The sequence below is a fragment of the Pogona vitticeps genome, chromosome 3 (assembly GCF_051106095.1).
Source record: "Pogona vitticeps strain Pit_001003342236 chromosome 3, PviZW2.1, whole genome shotgun sequence".
Taxonomy (NCBI): domain Eukaryota; kingdom Metazoa; phylum Chordata; class Lepidosauria; order Squamata; family Agamidae; genus Pogona; species Pogona vitticeps.
The window spans coordinates 104,506,169-104,524,363 of NC_135785.1; positions in this window are offsets into that span (position 1 = coordinate 104,506,169).

Here is an 18,195-nt window from a genome sequence, read left to right on the forward strand (position 1 = left end):
AGGACCGTCCCCAGAGAGTACAGCTTGGCAAGAATGTCTCTTTAGGCAGGCCTACCCTCCAGTCAATTAACTGATTTTCTGTTTCTTTACTATCCCATCTTGACAATGTATATAGCTATTTAGTTAGTAGGTTTTATTATTGTGTTTTATTACTCGTGTAAGCCACCCCCAGTAGAGTTTGTCTAAAGGGGTGGGGTATAAGTTCAATAAAAGTAAAAGTAAAGTTCTATTCCAAGTGACCTTTTACACTGCAAACCAGTTAGGTTTGTAACGTGATGGATTGCCAGCATCAAAAGAGCCTCTGTTTGGTCCCAGCAAACTTTCCTGGGAATTCCACAACTGAAAAGGCTTTCTGCCCAGTTGCAACACACCAGTCTTTCAAAGGTGATGGGACTTCACCCAAGCCTCTGACTGTGAATGTAACAAGAGTTAGTCAGATTCCCAAAGGACATGGTGGTTCTTAACTGCTCAGACTCCACTCAATTAATAATAATAATAATAATAATAATAATAATAATAATAATAATAATAATAATAATAATAACAACAACAACAACAACAACAACAACAACAACAACAACAACAATAATAATAATAATAATAATAATAATAATAATAATAATAATAATAATAATAATAATAATAAAAAATGTGCTGTCAAGTCAATTCTGTCTTATGGAGACCCTTTCCAGAGTTTTCCAGGGAGAGAATACTCAGAAGTCGTTTGCCATTCCTTTTGTCTGGGATTGTGCAGCTTACCCAAGGTCACACAGGCTGGCTCTACTCCCTGGAGGCAAAGTGGGGAATCAAGCTCCCATTAAAAAAAAAAAAGCACTAGCATTTTGAACTGTTGGTTGTTGTGGGTTTTTTGGGTTCTTTGACTATGTTCTGAAGGTTGTTCTTCCTGACGTTTCGCCAGTCTCTGTGGCCAGCATCTTCAGAGGACTGGAGTAGGAACTTAGAGCATGGACAGAGTTTCTACTCCAGACTCCAGTCCTCTGAAGATGCCGGCCACAGAGACTGGCGAAATGTCAGGAAGAACACCCTTAGAACACAGCCAAAGAACCCGAAAAATCCACAACAACCATCAGATCCCGGCCATGAAAGCCTTCGGGAATACATTTTGAACTGTGTTTCAAAATTGACCAACGGTGGCTTTCGCTATTTACTGGGGCAGCTCTCCCTTATGCTGAGTGGGACAGGGTCCTGAACCAAAAGTGATGGAGTGGAAGACACCTCTCAGACTATGCATCATCATTAATGCTGCCTAATGAGGGAAGCCATCTCCCGTTCCCACCCATAAGAATGCCCCTGAGAATGACACAATGACGTGAGATAGCTTTGTGTCCATGTCCCAAATTTCAAAGGAAATGCTGATGGACTCCTATGTGGAGAGACACTATGCTTTTTTTCCTTTCTGTTGAAAAATGAAAAGAAACACAAACAAAACATCAGCCACCTCATCTTTTAGCACATGCTCTTAGAAAGCTCTTAGAAATTGCACTGTGAATATCACCAAATATCCCTCCTCCACGTTCTGGAAGGCCAGATGGCCTCATGAAAGTGTGCATATATGAGGAATATCAGGACCAATTTTAGCAAGAGCTGATTTAGCACATGGCCAGGTTGCTGTTTCTTTAATGCAATCAATGCATTATTAACAAGCAATAATTTTTCAAAAAGTTGCAGGGGGAGTTTCATTTTCTTGTCTGTTCTGCTACAACTCTTACAGCTCTTTTCCAAAGAAAAGTGACAACTTTAAGCCGTCGTAGACTCAACGAAAGATGGGCATGCATACTGCAAGGGCCATGACCCCTTTATCACCACCTGCCTTCAAAAGCATAGCATGTTGCCAGCCCAGTTTCATCGGTTGTGACTGAGTTTTCACTCCAGCAGATGTCCCTGCAATACAGGCTACACTACAGCCTAAGCAGTGATGCAGGTACTATTTGAGTTGCAGCTAAGGATGTATATCCGTATGATTTTTTCCCCCCTGAGTATAAGGTCAGGTTCTGACAGGAAGGCTGGCAATGATGACTAAAACAGCGAGGGTACGAAGAATGGGCCAAAGGTCTATCCAAGTATCATGGCCTAAAGGCTTCAGAAATGTCGGGCTGCCTGCACTGGGTTTCCTCAGATCGACCCTGACAGAAAACAAAGCTCCGAAAACAGGCAGCGCAGAAAAGTCTGGGACTGCTATGATGGCAGTTGTACTGGGATCAGAGATAACCAGCTGCTGAATCATAGCAACCCGCTCCATCAGAAGTTGGAAGAAGATGGATTTCTTGTGTCCCTCTGTGCTTCAGGGTGTTAAGCAGCTGTGATGAATGAGCTCAGCCACTTTGCTTTTCATAGCTGCCTAGCAAGTGACTGAATTCAAGATGCCCCCGTTTGAGAAGAGAGCTATAGGAGGAGAAGGTGAACAAGCATGCAGTCAAAGTGTCAGGAAGTGTGATGAGAGAAAGAGAGAGATATTTTTGAACATACACACAGAGGCATGTGTGTGCACGTCTGTGTCTGTGCGCTTGCCTATCCATCCATCCATCCATCCATCCATCCATCCATCCATCCATCCATCCATCCATCCATCTATCTATCTATCTATCTATCTATCTATCTATCTATCTATCTATCTATCTATCTATCTATCTATCTATCTATCTATCTATCTATCTATCTATCTATCTATCTATCTATCTGTCTGTCTGTCTGTCTGTCTGTCTGTCTGTCTGTCTGTATTTCTCATGGACCAATTAGTTCAGTGGGGAAATCTTGTCAAGGGGGCGTGACTCAAACTTTCAGCAGAGAGAGAGGGAGAGGGAGAGAGCGACAGAAGTTGTTGTTCCCCTGGAGGAGAATATAGGGCTTTATTACCTTCATTTGGGTAGCAAGGTTTTAGTATGCACGTGCACAGGAAGGGTGGACCCATGTGGTGATATTATGTATTTGTATCTCAATTTGTCCTCTTCTTGGATGCAAACCTCAATGTTGTGAAGGGGATTGAGTGTGTCAGTGAAGCTGAGAGTCATGCCAGGAGGAGAGACCCCTAGCAGAAGGTGGAAGGGTCACCGCTGAGGCACTAGACTAAGCAGCATCCAGCCTCTTCAAGGCAGCTACTGGGCAGCAGTGGTAGTTGAATGTGACACTGGCAGAGGAGACAACTGGGTGACACTCAAGCTAACTTTTGTTAGTACTGTGCAGAAGGTGGAAATGGTAAATCTCTGCTGATATTTCCTTACAATGAAAGCCCTATGACAAGACAGTCCAAAATGAAACAAAAGATGGTGCTGGAAGATGAGATTTCCAGGTTGGAAGGTACTCAATCCATTACTAGGAAAGAGCAAAGGACAAGTATGAATAGCTCTGTCGCTAATGACACAACTAGATTAGGGCTGAAGGAATGTCTAAGTGTTGACATTCATAGAAGTGAAATGAGAGTCCGATGCCTCACAACACATATGATTGGACCATGGAATGTGAGAATGGTGAATCAAGGAAAGCTGGAAACTGTAATGCAAGAAATGGAATGTATAGGCATTGCAGTGCTTAAGTGTCAATGAACGAAAGTGTACTGGAACAGGATATTTTCAGACAACTACAAAGTGTTCTACTTGGGAATTGACAAATCCAGAAGAAATTGAGTGGCTGTAATACTGAGGTAAGATGTAGCACAAGCAATTAGAGGCTATAATGCAATGCCTGACAGAATAATATCAGATTCCATGGAAAGCCTATCAACATTACCATAATTCAAGTGCTCTAACTCCCAAAACTGAAAATAAAATTGAAAGCTGTGAGTCAATCATCCAAAATGAAATTGATCACACACCAAAACAAGATGTGCTTAGGATCATAGATAACTGGGAAGGAAAAGTAGGGAACAAAGAAGAACCAAATATTGTTGGAAAATTTGGTCTAGAGGACAAAAATGAAGCAGGAGAATAATTCATAGAGTTTTGCAAAGTTAACTATTTATTTATTGCAAACACATGCTTCAAGCAACCAAACAGAAAGCTTGGTCAATACAGATATCAAACAGAGTCCATAACAGAAAGCAGGAGATGGAGAAGCTGTATTCTATGGTTATTGTGGGTATTCCAGGCTGTTTGCCCGTGTTCTTAAGGTTTTTCTTCCTAACATTTTGCCAGTCTCTGTGGCTGGCATCTTCGGAGGACAGGGTTCAGAACTCTGTGCTCTGTTGCAGTTTGTTGGATAGTTGAGTAAATATAGCTGTGGGATCAGCTTTTCTTCTTTTCAGGAGGTTGGGTGATTATGGTCATCAGCGTGTTTTTGTTGTGGGTGCCTTGTTGTGATAAGGACGGATAAGGTGATTTGTCATTGTGATTGATGGGTGTCTTTAGCTGGTCTTTAGTGTGCAGTGATCACTGGTCCTTGTGGCTGGGTAGAGTTTGTTGACCTTTTGCAGGCTGTATATTTCAGTGTATTTTTCAAGCTGTATTCTTTCTGTCAAAACATGACCAATAGCAGATTGTGATACTGATCAAGAACTGCTAATGTCCAACATAAGAGTAAAGCTGAAAAAGAACACTAAAAGAATCGTAGTGCCAAAATAATTTTAAAAACATTCGTGATGAATGTAAAGTCCACATAAGGAACAGATTATTTGCATTACTACACTCTGTTGACTGTGAATGAGAACTGTTGATATTAACAGGCTGCAGTTTACAAGAGCTGATAGAACATAAGGTTACTCGGTTTTAGAGTCACCATATACTGGAAGTGACTTGACAACATGTAACAACAAGAACATCTGAATCTCTGTTTTGTCTTAAGGCTTCCATATTGTACACCTAGAGCTGTACAGCATTGTGCTGTGGAACTTCTGCCTTGATTACTAAAGATATCTGGGACTTCATTCCTGACCCATTTTACTTCAAAATGCACTACTTCATTTTACTCTATAAGACTGAAAAACATCTTTTGTATCTTCTAGGTGGGATGCAGTTTTTCATTATTTTGAGGGCATCTCTGAAATTCATTTTTAAATTGGACTCCAGAGGGTGGAAAGGGGTTAATGCTTTTTTTAAAAAAATCACCGTTTTTCAGTTAGTAAAAACCCACTACCACCTGGGTCCGCTTTATTCAGAGGGCAAAGTGAGCATTTGCACAGGACCCACTGTCTTTAGGGAGCAACATGAAGTGCGGTAAGGACTGGCCAGAGCAGCACCAGCAGCAGCTGGCTGGGAGCGGTTGGGCTGCAAGGGTGAGGCTGGCCCAGGGCGGTGGTGCAGTGCACGCAGGTGGTGCTCCTGGCTGGCAAACTGCTGGGGGCTGGATGGCAAACAGATGGTGCTCAGCTCCTTTGTGCACCACATCCTGCCTGATGGCCCACCACAGCCCCCCCCCCGCTGCTCCTGCTCCTGGAGAAGAGCTGCAGGACTCTCCAGCAGGCACGCCACCCACCTCTGCCTCTACTCTGTTCCCGCGGAGGCCGAGCTGTGGCTTCCATGGGCTTTGTCAGGGCAACTGACCTTCTTCCTGTGCCGGGCGGCATCACTGTGCGATGGGAGGCATGCCTGCAGGAGGTTCTGCTGGGCACTGCTGCCCAACAAGAAGGGTGCCCTCCTGCACCTCGAGGATCTGTCTTGGGACATCTTCTCGGGCCCTGAGGGTGCCATGCCTCGGAGGTGCTCATCACCATCCTTGCCCCCAGCCTCGTTGATGGTGTCCTGGAGCTCAAGCGTTTCAGCGAGACCTGCCTCTCCTGGCAAAGGTGAGGTGAGGAAGGGGAGAGTCAGGCCAATTGGGATGCATGGGGCACTCTGCTTAGGCTCAGAGGCACTCTTCCTGACAGCACTCTATGTTGGGTGGTGGTGGCTGTTACTTCAAAGCGCCCGCAGGCCTCTGCCTCTTCTCGCACCTGTGCCGGGCGTCCTGAGACCCCACACAACAGGCAGTCTCTTCCCTTCCACTTGGGGCCTGCTCTGGATTGCAGCCTCAACATGTTCTCCACACAATGTACACAACTCTTCCTCTTCTCTGGGCATATGCAGAATGCTGCAAAGCTCAGCTTTGGGCTTCCCTTGCCTCCCCTCATGAACTAGACGTTCTTTGCATTGTTATGTTCTTTGTTTGTTTACATAAGCATCATTCACTTATTTATGCTACCAAGATTACCTTAGCAAATCAGTCTTGCTTATGTTCTATTACATTGTTCATGTTGTGTGACCTATTTAGGTGGGAAGTAAGAGAGAGGGAGAGAGGAGTGGGTGGGGGGGCTCCACGATTATATTTTTTGCCCAGGGCCCACCAGAGCCTTGAATCGACTCTCCTGTCACCAACTCTAGCTCTTCAGCCATTTAAGAGTTATGCAGCCAGGGAGAGAGAGAAAAAGAATGAGAGAGAGAGAGAGAGAGAGAGAGAGAGAGAGAGAGAGGTGACAGTGCTCTGAAAAATAGAAGAAATGTTTATTGTCAAACAGGGATCAAGGGAAACAACAGGCACTAGCTTCCAGTGAGGCTTTTCAGCCTGAAGATCTCCTTCATCTTTCTCAGTCTCCAGTACTCCTTTGAGCGTGTCTTCCCCTTAATAGAATCCTGAGCTTCAATGACAGCTTCTTCAGTAGGGTACCTCTTTGTGTATCATGAATGAGAAAAAAAAAAAAGAAGGGGAGCAAAAGATGACATCTGGAAATGAATGCTATCATTTAAATAGAAACACAGTGCATCTGAATATAGCAGAAAAGACAGTGACCAGGCAATCTGTGGGCCTGCTCTTCAGGTGTTATTAACTGTTGAGGAGTAATTTGAAGGCTCCAGCTTTCCCTTCATAAAGTTCTCCATTCATAACTAGAGATAGGAATGAACCACCCAAATGGTGGTTCAGCCTGGTTCGTGGCCAGTCAACATTGATGAACCATGAACCGCGAACCACGAATTTCCTCTCCATGAACCAACCAACCACAAATCGGTTTGCCAGTTCATCGGTTCATCGGGTTTTTTTTAGACAGCCTGATGCTGTCTTTAAAAAAATGCTGACCACCACAGCCTGCCCCCCTCCCCCCTTCCCACTACCCTCGTCACCTGCCTACCTTGGCCGCTGCCATCTGCACCTGCAGCCTGTGCTGCTGTTGCCATGGCTGCATGCATAGCATCATGTGCCATAGCAACCTCCACTGATGCCATCCATCGCCACCTGTAGGCTAAGGCAATCTGGGTTACCCTTTGCAAAGATGGCCGCTGTGGCTTCCCTGCCAGAGTCCCTTATGTTAGGCTGCAGTGGCAGATGCTGCCACAGTGGGCAGTGGTGGATTGTGGCAGTGGTGGGTGGTGGCAAATGGCAGTGATGGCTCAGATAGGGAGGAGAAGGGGCAGGGGACAAGCTGTGGGGCTGGGTTGCTGGCCTGCCAATCAGCTGTTTGCCAGGCCCATAGGCAGAGTGGGAAGGCTAGCCTACCCTCTCTTCCTATGGGGATGAATAAAAGTTGAGAAATACTTGCCCCTTCATATTCCTTGGGGTCTCTGGAATTGATGAATATGAAGGGATGAATGTTTAACAAATCAGCAATTTTTAATGAATATTGCAATTTATTTTTTAAATTTGTCCTCATGTCTATTTATAATGTTCTTCATCCTTAAACCAGGTATGGAATAAACAAACCTTCAGATAAATGTGTTTTCACTGCAGAGTAGGCCACATAGTCACCCTGTTATCTGTTGAAATACTGTACATAAACATTTGCCCACATTACTGGTCAAGATGTGTCTTGGGTTCAAAACCTCCAGCTACCAGAAGACCATGTGAGTCCCTCTGTTTTTTACTGCCTTGCACTTTTGACATCTGTCCGGGCCACGTGATAAATAGAAAATAATAATATGGGAGGGATTTGTAAGAATCACTTAAGAAATCAGAAGATAGAAGAAGTTGAGAAATGGCTGAACCTCAGTGGCAAGGATGTGCTAATTATGTCTGGCATTTATTTATTTGCTCTACTTTCTATCCATTGAGTTCAAGTTAGTGTAACCAATTCCTCCCCATTTATCGTCACAACCATCCTGAGAGGCAGGCCAGTCTGGGAGAGAGTGACTGGCCCAAGTTAACCCAATAAGTTTCATCGCTCAGTGGGAGGGTGAACCTGGCTTCCAAATAATGATGTGAAGAATATTCATAAAACTGATTATCCTTCACATTGGTTGTTGACTGTACGGATCCCAGAAGACAGTTTGGCAAGGAATTTTACCACTATGCAAGGTCCCTTGCCTTCTGCCAAAACAAAGGGCTCTCTCCCCCTTTCCCTCCACTTCAGAATCTCTATGTTCTGTCCAGTATCCTTCCTCTCGAACAGCAAAGTATAGATGGGCTGGACGGCTATAAGAAATATTTTATGTATGTATGTATGTATGTATGTATGTATGTATGTATGTATGTATGTATTTATTTATTTATTTATTTATTTATTTATTTATTTATTTATTTATTTATTTATTTATTTGATTTATATCCCACCCTTTTAGACAAAGTCTACTCTGGGCGGGTTCCATCAAACATTATAAACTAAAACAGTTAAAAACAATTCAAAACAATAGTAATTAGTAATCAGTAGTGCTCAAGATGGGAAAACAGAAAATTGAAATAAAAATAAAGTCAAGTATTGACAGGAGCGAAGCCTTGCCGAAAGAGCCAAGTTTTTAATTGGCTCTTCAAAACACCCAGTGAGGGAGCCAGACGGTTCACTGGTGGGAGGTTATTCCAGGGCCGAGGGGCCACTGCCGAGAAGGCCCGGTTTCTTGTTCTTTCTTTTCGGGCCTCTCTCAGTGTTAGGCCCCTCATCCATTCCTCCTGGCTATGGCAAGTGATTCGGGTAGATAGAGGTGGGAGAAGGTGATCTGCCAGGTATCGATACGCAGCTAAACACAGCTCAATTATCAAATATCACTAAAAGTAAGAATTAGTCTTTTCAATTTTGTGTAGTGAATTTGCACAAATTGTTGGGATGTTGACCCCCAGAAAATCCTGACAGACAGGGAAAAAATGTTGAAGTATCCATTTCCTATGTCAGGCCCAGAAGCAGGCAAAGCCAATACTAGTCTAATTGCACATATGTTGTTGGTTTTCAAAAGAAAAAATATCTGGCAATGGTGCTGATGGAAGAGTTGAATGGAAAAAAGCTCATATGTAATATGATACTCATGAGCTAATTACTAATCTATTTTTTGTTTGTTTGATTGATGGGTTTATATACCACATTAGTGGAACACTTTTTGTTGTTGTTTAGTCGCTAAGCCATGTCAGACTCTTCGTGACCCCATGGACCAGAGCACACCAGGCCCTCCTGTCTTCCACTGCCTCCTGGAGTTGGGTCAAATCCATATTGCCACCTTTGATGACACTGTCCAACCATCTTGTCCTCTATCATCCCCTTCTCCTCTTGCTTTCACACTTTCCCAACATCAGGCGTCTTTTCCAGGGAGTCTTCTCTTCTCATGAGATGGCCAAAGTATGGAGCCTCAGCTTCAGGATCTCCCTTCCAGTGAGCACTCAGGGTTGATTTCCTTAAAAATGGATAGGTTTGTTCTCCTAGCAGTCCAGGGGACTCTCAAGCATCTCCTCCAGCACAACAATTCAAAACCATCAATACTTTGGCGGTCAGTCTTCCTTATGGTCCAGCTCTCACTTCCATACATCTCTACTGGAAAAATCATAGCTTTGACTATGTGGACCTTTGTCGACAAGGTGATGTCTCTGCTTTTTAAGATGCTGTCTAGATTTGTCATTGCTTTCCTCCCAAGAAACAGGTGTCTTTTAATTTCGTGGCTACTGTCATCATCTGCAGTGATCATGGATCCCAAGAAAGTAAAATCTGTCACTGCCTCCATATCTTCCCCTTCTATTTGCCAGGAAGTGATGAGACCAGTAGCCTTGATCTTAGTTTTTTTTGATGTTGAGCTTCAGACCATTTTTGTGCTCTTCTCTTTCACCCTCATTAGGAGGTTCTTTTATTTCTCCTCACTTTCTACCACCTCACTTTCTACCATCACTTTCTACTACCATCTGCATATCTGAGGTTGTTGATATTTCTTCCAGAAATCTTAATCCCGTCTTGGGATCCATCCAGTCCAGCCTTTCACATGATATATTCTGCATATAAGTTGAATAAGCAGGGAGACAATATACAGACTTGTCGTACTCCTTTCCCAATTTTAAACCAATCAGTTGTTCCATATCCAATTCTAACTATCCTGTCCCACATATAGATTTCTCAGGAGGTAGATAAGGTTGTCAGGCGCTCCCATTTCTTTAAGAACTTGCCATAGTTTGCTGTGGTCCACACAGTCAAAGGCTTTTGTGTAGTCAATGAAGCAGAAGGAGGTGTTTTTCTGGAACTCTCTGGCTTTCTCCATAATCTAGCACATTTTAGCAATTTGGCCTCTAGTTCCTCTGCCCCTTTGAAATCCAGCTTGTACTTCTGGGTGTTCTCGGTCCACATACTGCTGAAGCCTACCTTGTAGGATTTTGAGCATAACCTTGCTAGTGTGTGAAATAGTGCAATTGTACAGTAGTTGGAGCATTCTTTGGCAATTAAAACAGAGTAGTGGAACACTACTTTATTTAATTATTGTTATATGCCCCAAGATCAATATATAATTATTTAACAGAAAACTCCCTATACCCAACTGAATAGAAAGGGAACTTTGAATAGTCAAGAGACATGAAAGATCAGCTGCATATTGATAAAATTATACTAAGGAATGCAAAAAGACAAAAAAAAAAACCCCACCAAATCTTAAAATGGCCTAGATAGACTATAAAAAGGCATTTGACTCCTGCCACACAGCCAGATTAACCCCCACCTAAAGTTTTGGGGGATTAGTAAATATATTCAGAAGTTTCTCAAGAAAAACATGGAAAATGGAAAACTGTCTTAATGGGTTGTGGTGATGAAACTTGACCCAGATTTGTGAAACAAAGAAAATAAAGAATATCAGTAATTATTCCCTCACCCCGTACTCCTGTTTTCAATGCTATTTCTGATCTGTCCAGGGATACATAAAGTGATGGAATTAAGTCCCCCTTTCCATGGCCAGGGAGCACTGGAGGGTAAAATGATAACTTCTGTTTTTATTCATTTGAGAATAAAACCTGTTGAGACTTTTTCGGTTGTTGCAATGGTAATTAGAGTTTTCATATTGGCACAGACAGGAAATTATTTACCTGTCAAGCCTGTCTTGCCAAAATCCTTGCATGCTGCAATAAACATGTACTCACCCATCTGCCAGAAAACGAAAAAGAAAAGAAGGATTTTCCTTCCTATCTCAGGCACTTCAAAGCCATGGGGAAATTATAAAAACCACAAGCTTTCTGTCATCTTGATATTCGGAGTCTGCCATTATAGCTATGATATGCCGCAGCAGAGCAAGTCCACATTATACAAGGCAATTCTATATATGGGGCAGCCCAAACAAAACATTATCGTTCTGAAACTCAGCTTTAGATCAGCACCAAATTGAACACAGTTGTAGTAGACTCTCTGCTCTTGATCTGTGCCAGATATGGGGACGTTTGGACAAAAAGTTTTCGAGTTATGATTTTTTAAAAAGTAAAACTGCTTCTCCCTGTTCAGAAATAGGTGACCCCATGGTCCCAGATTTAAAACAGAACACATAAATCGAAAAGACCAGTTTTGCTTGCTTTGAAAGAGAACAGGTGTCCCCTCCTGCTTTTTTTTAATTTAGAAAAAAAATCGAGGACACAGGGACTGAAAGATTGCTTCTCAAAAAAGAGAAAACACCTGCTTTGTTATAACACTGATCACACCTGGAATAGGAATACCAGCAGGAGCTTTATGAAATGAAACATTGTGCACCTTCACAGATGGGGAAGAAGATATTTGGGGAGTTGCAGGGCAACTAAAGTTCATGGAAACAAATTAAAAAGATAGGTTTTCTTTAGACAGAAAAACAACAGCAGCCCACGTTTGCTTTAAAGAAAGTAATGGAGAAACAGTCCCCTAGAATGGGGGACATTGCCCACCCAGCCTGGAAATAACAAGACAAGACACAGGTGTTGGGTTTAAAACTTGGTCACCACTTTATTAACTATTTAAAGTCATATCCCCCCCCCCCAAATGCAAGGGGGCCTACCGTAGTGATATTTTTCAATGTCCAGATAATCCTAGATCTCTGGACATTTCCTATAGCAGGGTGAGCTCCTATTTCTGAAACATGCTGTCTGCTCTACAGCACGCCTTCAGGTGCTCTGTGAACTGGCACGCCCCCAGCCAACTCATCCCATGGAGCCTCGTGACCCTAAGCAGGCAGTTGGCTGGGAGGAGATCATACCATGTGAAACCACCTCTCATCCGATAGCTGACTGTCACAGAGAGATGGCCAAATTTTTGGCACCACATGTCAATCCTGAACTCACTCAAGCTTTTTTATCACCCTACCCGCCATGGCATAGGGCTATTTATATGTCCCACGCCTGCCAAAATCTTTGGCTCGGAGGCTCCCTTGCAGGTCCATCAAAAAATGTCAGTCCCCAACTCAGACTCACCTGGAGGTATAAATGCAGTATTCGTCAAGCTGGCTGCAGGTAATTCATATGCATGTCGGCTGGGGCCAGGAGCAGCTGATTCCAAGCACAGCTGCCTACTGGAATGCCCACTTGGTCCTGGATCGGGGATCTCTTTCACCAGCTGCTCTCTCGATTGCTCCGTGGTATCTACATCCTGTGTGCCTTCCTCTTCACTCATGATGGGTGCAGGAGCAGGGTCACCTTGCACTGAAGATGCCGCCCTGACTCCTGAAGTGGCAGAACATTCCTTTTCCAAAATATTTATTTATTTATTTATTTATTTATTTATTTATTTATTTATTTATTTATTTATTTATTTATTTATTTATTCATTCATTCATTCATTCATTCATTTATTTATTTATTTATTTATTTATTTATTTATTTATTTATTTATTTATTTATTTATTTATTTATTTATTTATACCCCATCATTACGTCACCCAATTGTCTTAACTCTGCCATTCTATGTGCTTTTGACTCCCTACCTGTCCTCCTAGGCGTGGCAGCACTATCAGCCTCCCTGGCTAATGTGCTCTTCTTTTACAGCTCGCTCAGCTTAGCTAGGATAGCGCTATAGTCCGGCCACTCTTCTTCATCAGATAAAGTGCAGAATTCACCCTGGCTGGAGTCCTATGCTTTGCCGGCTGCTTATCTTTCCTGCCACCTTGATCTTTTTTAGAGCCATGGTACCTAATTATATTAAGAGTATAAACAGTTGTTCAATAGCAATACACCAAATAAATAATCTGGTCTTTTTCAAATGAACCACTAATGTATTTCTCTTCAAAGCAGTATTAATAATTGCTTATAGCTGGATCCAATTTGCCCCTCTTTCTTCTTCTTTTTTTTATAAACTGAACCCTTAGCTTGATTTAATTATTTAACAAATCTACCTTAGCGTTGTTTTGGTTTATTTTAAATTATTTGTTTTTAATTATTTTACTCTCTCTCTATAATATATAACTAACAGTTACCCTACAACCCAGCAGGGGGTACTGCACAATGTATCAAGTCTGCTGTTTGCCTGTTTTATATATACTATATATATATATATAATAATATATAATATATAAAATAATAACTGCAGTTATGTATATGAACCATCCAGCAGATGGTGCTGCCCACCGATCAAATACTGGTTCTCTATCAAATGAGATTATTTTAAAAACAAACCCCTAAGCCACAAGGGGGGGGGGGAGGGAAGGAGTAGAGGTGAAATAACAATCACAAACTGAACTCTTGTAAATAAATTAATTCCCCTCAATTAACTATACCAATTAACTAAATAAATAACATTAATTTTTAAATTCAATCAACTTGAAACAGAAAACTGAAAATCCCCCTTCCAATACCCAAGGGAAATACTGATTGCTATAAAGACAATGAACTTCCCACAACAATCCCCTGGCACTGAAATTAAGGGAGGGAAGGGGGGGCGGATGAGGGATCAAAAGGGGAAAAACACCACCCCACCCCAAACCACAACTGCACAAGCCCTTCAACCCTGTTAACAGCAAGCCAAACAAGAATAAAAGGAGAGGAAAAACTCAAACTACAGCTGATAAGCGCTCCGAGCCAGGAGAGAAGCTCATGGGGCAAAAATGAAACTGCTTGTTATCGCCAGCAGCATCACCGACTCTTTGCAGAGAAGTCAGCAAAGAGGCTGCTGTACCCAGCCTTTTTAAAGGCACAGTCCCTCCTCCCCTCAGAAGACTGTGTCACCTGTGACGCTTGCCTCCAGATGGGAGGGCGAAGCCTCCCCGAAATGCCGACCTAGTGCCATTTCAGAGAGGTCATTTTGTCATGTTCCTTCAGGGAATGAGCATACAGTTTTGTAAGGCATATTCAAGGTATTCCCCTTACCTTCAAAAAAAAGATAGCAGATGAATTTTATTGTAGCATTTTCAGTAAACATATTTCAAGCATTTTTGTGACCAGTCTCCTTACATACAGAGGAATTAGCTCCTGGTCTCAAACAATCTGAACTGCTAACCTTAATCAGTACCAAATTACTTGACTCTCAGCTAACTTTTTAACTCCTTCCTGGCCACAAAGGCTTATCAAAATTATACTTGCAAGGGAATTCTGTGTCTGGTTTCAAGATTCGACAGCACATCTATTGAACACTATGGAAATACTTGCTCACCAATCATGCCATCAAATACATATAGAACACAAGAATAATGATGTGGCTTTTTACACTCAGCTGCTCATCAAGCTTTGTTATATTCCAAGCAGAAAGAGCCCTGGGATGTGTATCTATGGGATGTCCGTAACATGGACTGTTTTGCCAGAACAAAGATTTGAGGGCCTCTCTCTGTTCAGAGGCACATAGGGTCTTAGAAGATTGTCAATGAAGGTATGAGTGTGGTAGGCTCTAAATTCTGAACAGAACTAAGGAAAATAAAAGGTATTTTGGTGGTGGGGAAGAGATTGCTTTTTTGTTGACCCCAGTTTTGAATTGAAATGATTGCTCAACACATCCATCTATAAGACTGTGAAATTAGCTTTGTCAAAAGCTGGAGGCTATACATTATCATTTTTTCTGCTACTCTGCTCAGTACGTTTACCTAAAAATCTCCAGGACTATAGGAATTATTTGCAGAAGGAACAGCAGGAATATTTCTAACACAAGTCGAGCTTGTGTATCTGATTGTAGTGATTTTGTTGCTGTAAGTGCAGTTTCCTGCCTCAGCAGCACAAAGCTTTTGCAGGCATGGAACCATATTTTGTATGAACACACACAAATACTACATATAATTCAGATACAAAAAACCTAAGAGTCTTTCATCAAATCAAGGGCCCACCTAATCGAGCATTTTGCTTCCAGCAGTGGACAGCGAGATATATCTGGGAACGTTAAAAGCAGGACATGAAGAATATCCCTCCATAGTCTTTGTTCCTAGCCAGAACTTGGAACTAGAGGTGGGTACGAACCTCGGTTCAGAAGTTTACGATGGTTCATATGTACGGCACCATAGGTGCAGCACATTCCTATCCCCACCTCCCCAGCTGGATCTCACGCTCACCAGCCAATGTGTGCAACTCTCCTCCTCCTCTCTGGCTGTTCAACCAGTCTCTGGCGGGGGCAGGAGCTTCCCTGCCCTGCCTCCTTGGCTGATCACCCACTCAGAACAAGGAGGCAAAATCGGCAAACCTGTGCTCCCTCTGAGGACTGGTAGAACAGCCAAAGAGGAGGAGGAGAGGAATGTGTATGGCTGGTGAGTGGGTCATTGGCCAGGGAGGTGGTGGGTGGTGATGGGAACCAATACAAAACTCTGAACCAAAGTTTGTGCCCATCTCTACTAGAAACTGTTGGTTTCATAGTAATCGAGGAGTTGTAGTCCTAGCTGCTTCCCAACACATCAAGGGTAAACTGTCTCCTGGTAAGAGCTATTGTCAGACCTACTCTCAATGAGCTCATGTGTATCACAAAAATGGCATACAAATATGTTCAGGAAAAACAACCATTGGGTTACCTGCAGCCTATAAACCATGATTCCAATCTTGGCTCAATAACATGTCTGCTGCATATGGATTTTTTTTAACAAAGAGGCTCCCATCTAGGAAAAAGAATGATATTTTTAAAAGACTCTGTTAAGTCATTGTTAAGCCACAGATTATCTCAATAATATCTGTGCTATATTTTGCTCATGCTTGCCTGATGGCATAAAAAAAATGCAATTTCCAAGTCTTCAGTTCACCAAGCATTGAGCTTTTAATTCCAAGGAAGGATTCCATTCATTGTTTTATACATTTGGATTGATCTTGCTAAACACAAAAGAACAAAACTGTAAATAATTCCAACTGGTTTCAAAGCCTCCTCATGTAAGAAATGTGAAGCAAATAGGTTTTGTTCACAGAGAATGGAAAAGTATTTCATAGAAAGTAGGATTCACCTCGCAGGTCTTTTAATGGTTCATTATGCACAGACATCAATGTTCTTTGTAGTAGATTTCTTTGTTTTCATTTTTTGGGGGTGTTTTTTTTAACTTCAGAAAGTCTTGACATTCACTGAAGTATATTCATTCACCTTTTCTATGAACAGAATTTTTATAAGTTTGGAATTGCTGCAAGATTCTCTCACTCTGAGGCTCTTGTTTGGTATTTTGAAGGATCAAAGGGAATATTCCATTAACAGAAAAAACACTGAGGTAGGCCTCAGTAGCTACATATCTCTAGAGATCAAGCAGAATGTTCTTGTGGTGAAGCTTTTTAGTATGGAAGATGCAGCTTGCATCTTGAGTGTCTAAAATGGAATTTTCTCCTCTTGGTGCCTAGATGTGAAAGGACTAGAATGAGTTAGGTACAAGGACAAAAGCCATTGTTTCCTCAAGGCCGGCTTTCTTCATCTTTGCCTGCTCTTCTCCCAGTTGTCTATTCATCTTTTTTTAAAAAAATCAGTGAAATGGACACATTAAGGTTTCCATCCTAGATGTGTTTGATGAGTTTGTACTCTGTAGGTAAATTGATCAAAGGAAGAGTCGGTTCATTTTAGAAGAACTAATTTAAATGAGTGGAGATAAATTTTATTAGAAGGGGTTTGAATTAAAGACGCCTTTCTTAATTTTGTTTTGCCTTTAGCTTCAATGTTTGAACAGGAATCCAAGTCTAATCCTAAGCTTTATGTTTAAACTAAGTTAGCTGCATTTTAGATCCCCAGATTCTGAGTCTCTAAACAAGAGTAATTTAAAATTTTGTACTTCTTTAAAAAAGTAGTGCTTTGAAGTCCCTCAGACCTGACTCAGCATGTTTTAATTTGGTCCACCTTCATATTGACCAGCAACAGCCAGAATCTTGAGGCTCAAACACCTGGGGAAAACCCAGCCCGGCTAGTGTCCAGATAGGTGTGGACAGTCAAGGGCTTATTTGGTAGAGCTAGTAACAGCAGCAGCATCAGAAAGAAGGAATGCAAAGACATTTTTTAAACAAATTTTCCCACAATGACATGGAGTGCCTGGTGTGAAATTCCCTGGTGATATTACTGTTTGACAGGCACAACTGCGGTCTCCAGATAAACCTGTACTCAAGGCCTTTACTGAATGTGTGTTTAGGGTGTGTAACCAGGGAAAATTATTTGGAGAGGTATAACCTTATCAGTTATTATCACAACATGGGAGTGCAGTGATGTCATTCTGCAGCAGAGCAGATCAACATTGTACAAGACAATTCTAAAAATGGGAGTAGCCCAAATAAAAAAGTATAACTTTGAAACTGGACTTTGGATCAGCACCAAATTTGGTTCAGTTATTTTAGACAGTCTGTTTTTGCTCTGTGCCAAATTTATGGAAGTTTAGGCAAAGGGTTTTTGAATTATGATTTCTTTTAATTATGTAAAACTGTTTTCCCCCACTCCTGTGTACAAAAACATGTGGACCTTAAATGTCCCCAGATTTAAAACTGATCAAATAAATTGCAAAGACCAGTCTTGCTTATCTTGAAAGAGAGTGGTTGGGATACTTGTGTTTGTTTGTTTTTTTAATCTGGAAGGTATCCAGGCTTCAAGAGCTGAAATACTGATTCTCAAAACAGGATTTTTTTAAAGGGAGAAACAGTGACTTTTCTATAAACTGAGCATGTGTAGAGCAGGCTTACCAGTAAGAGCATTGTATTTACTCTTTGAAGAGTAAAAAAACCCAAAACGAAACAGGCTTGCTT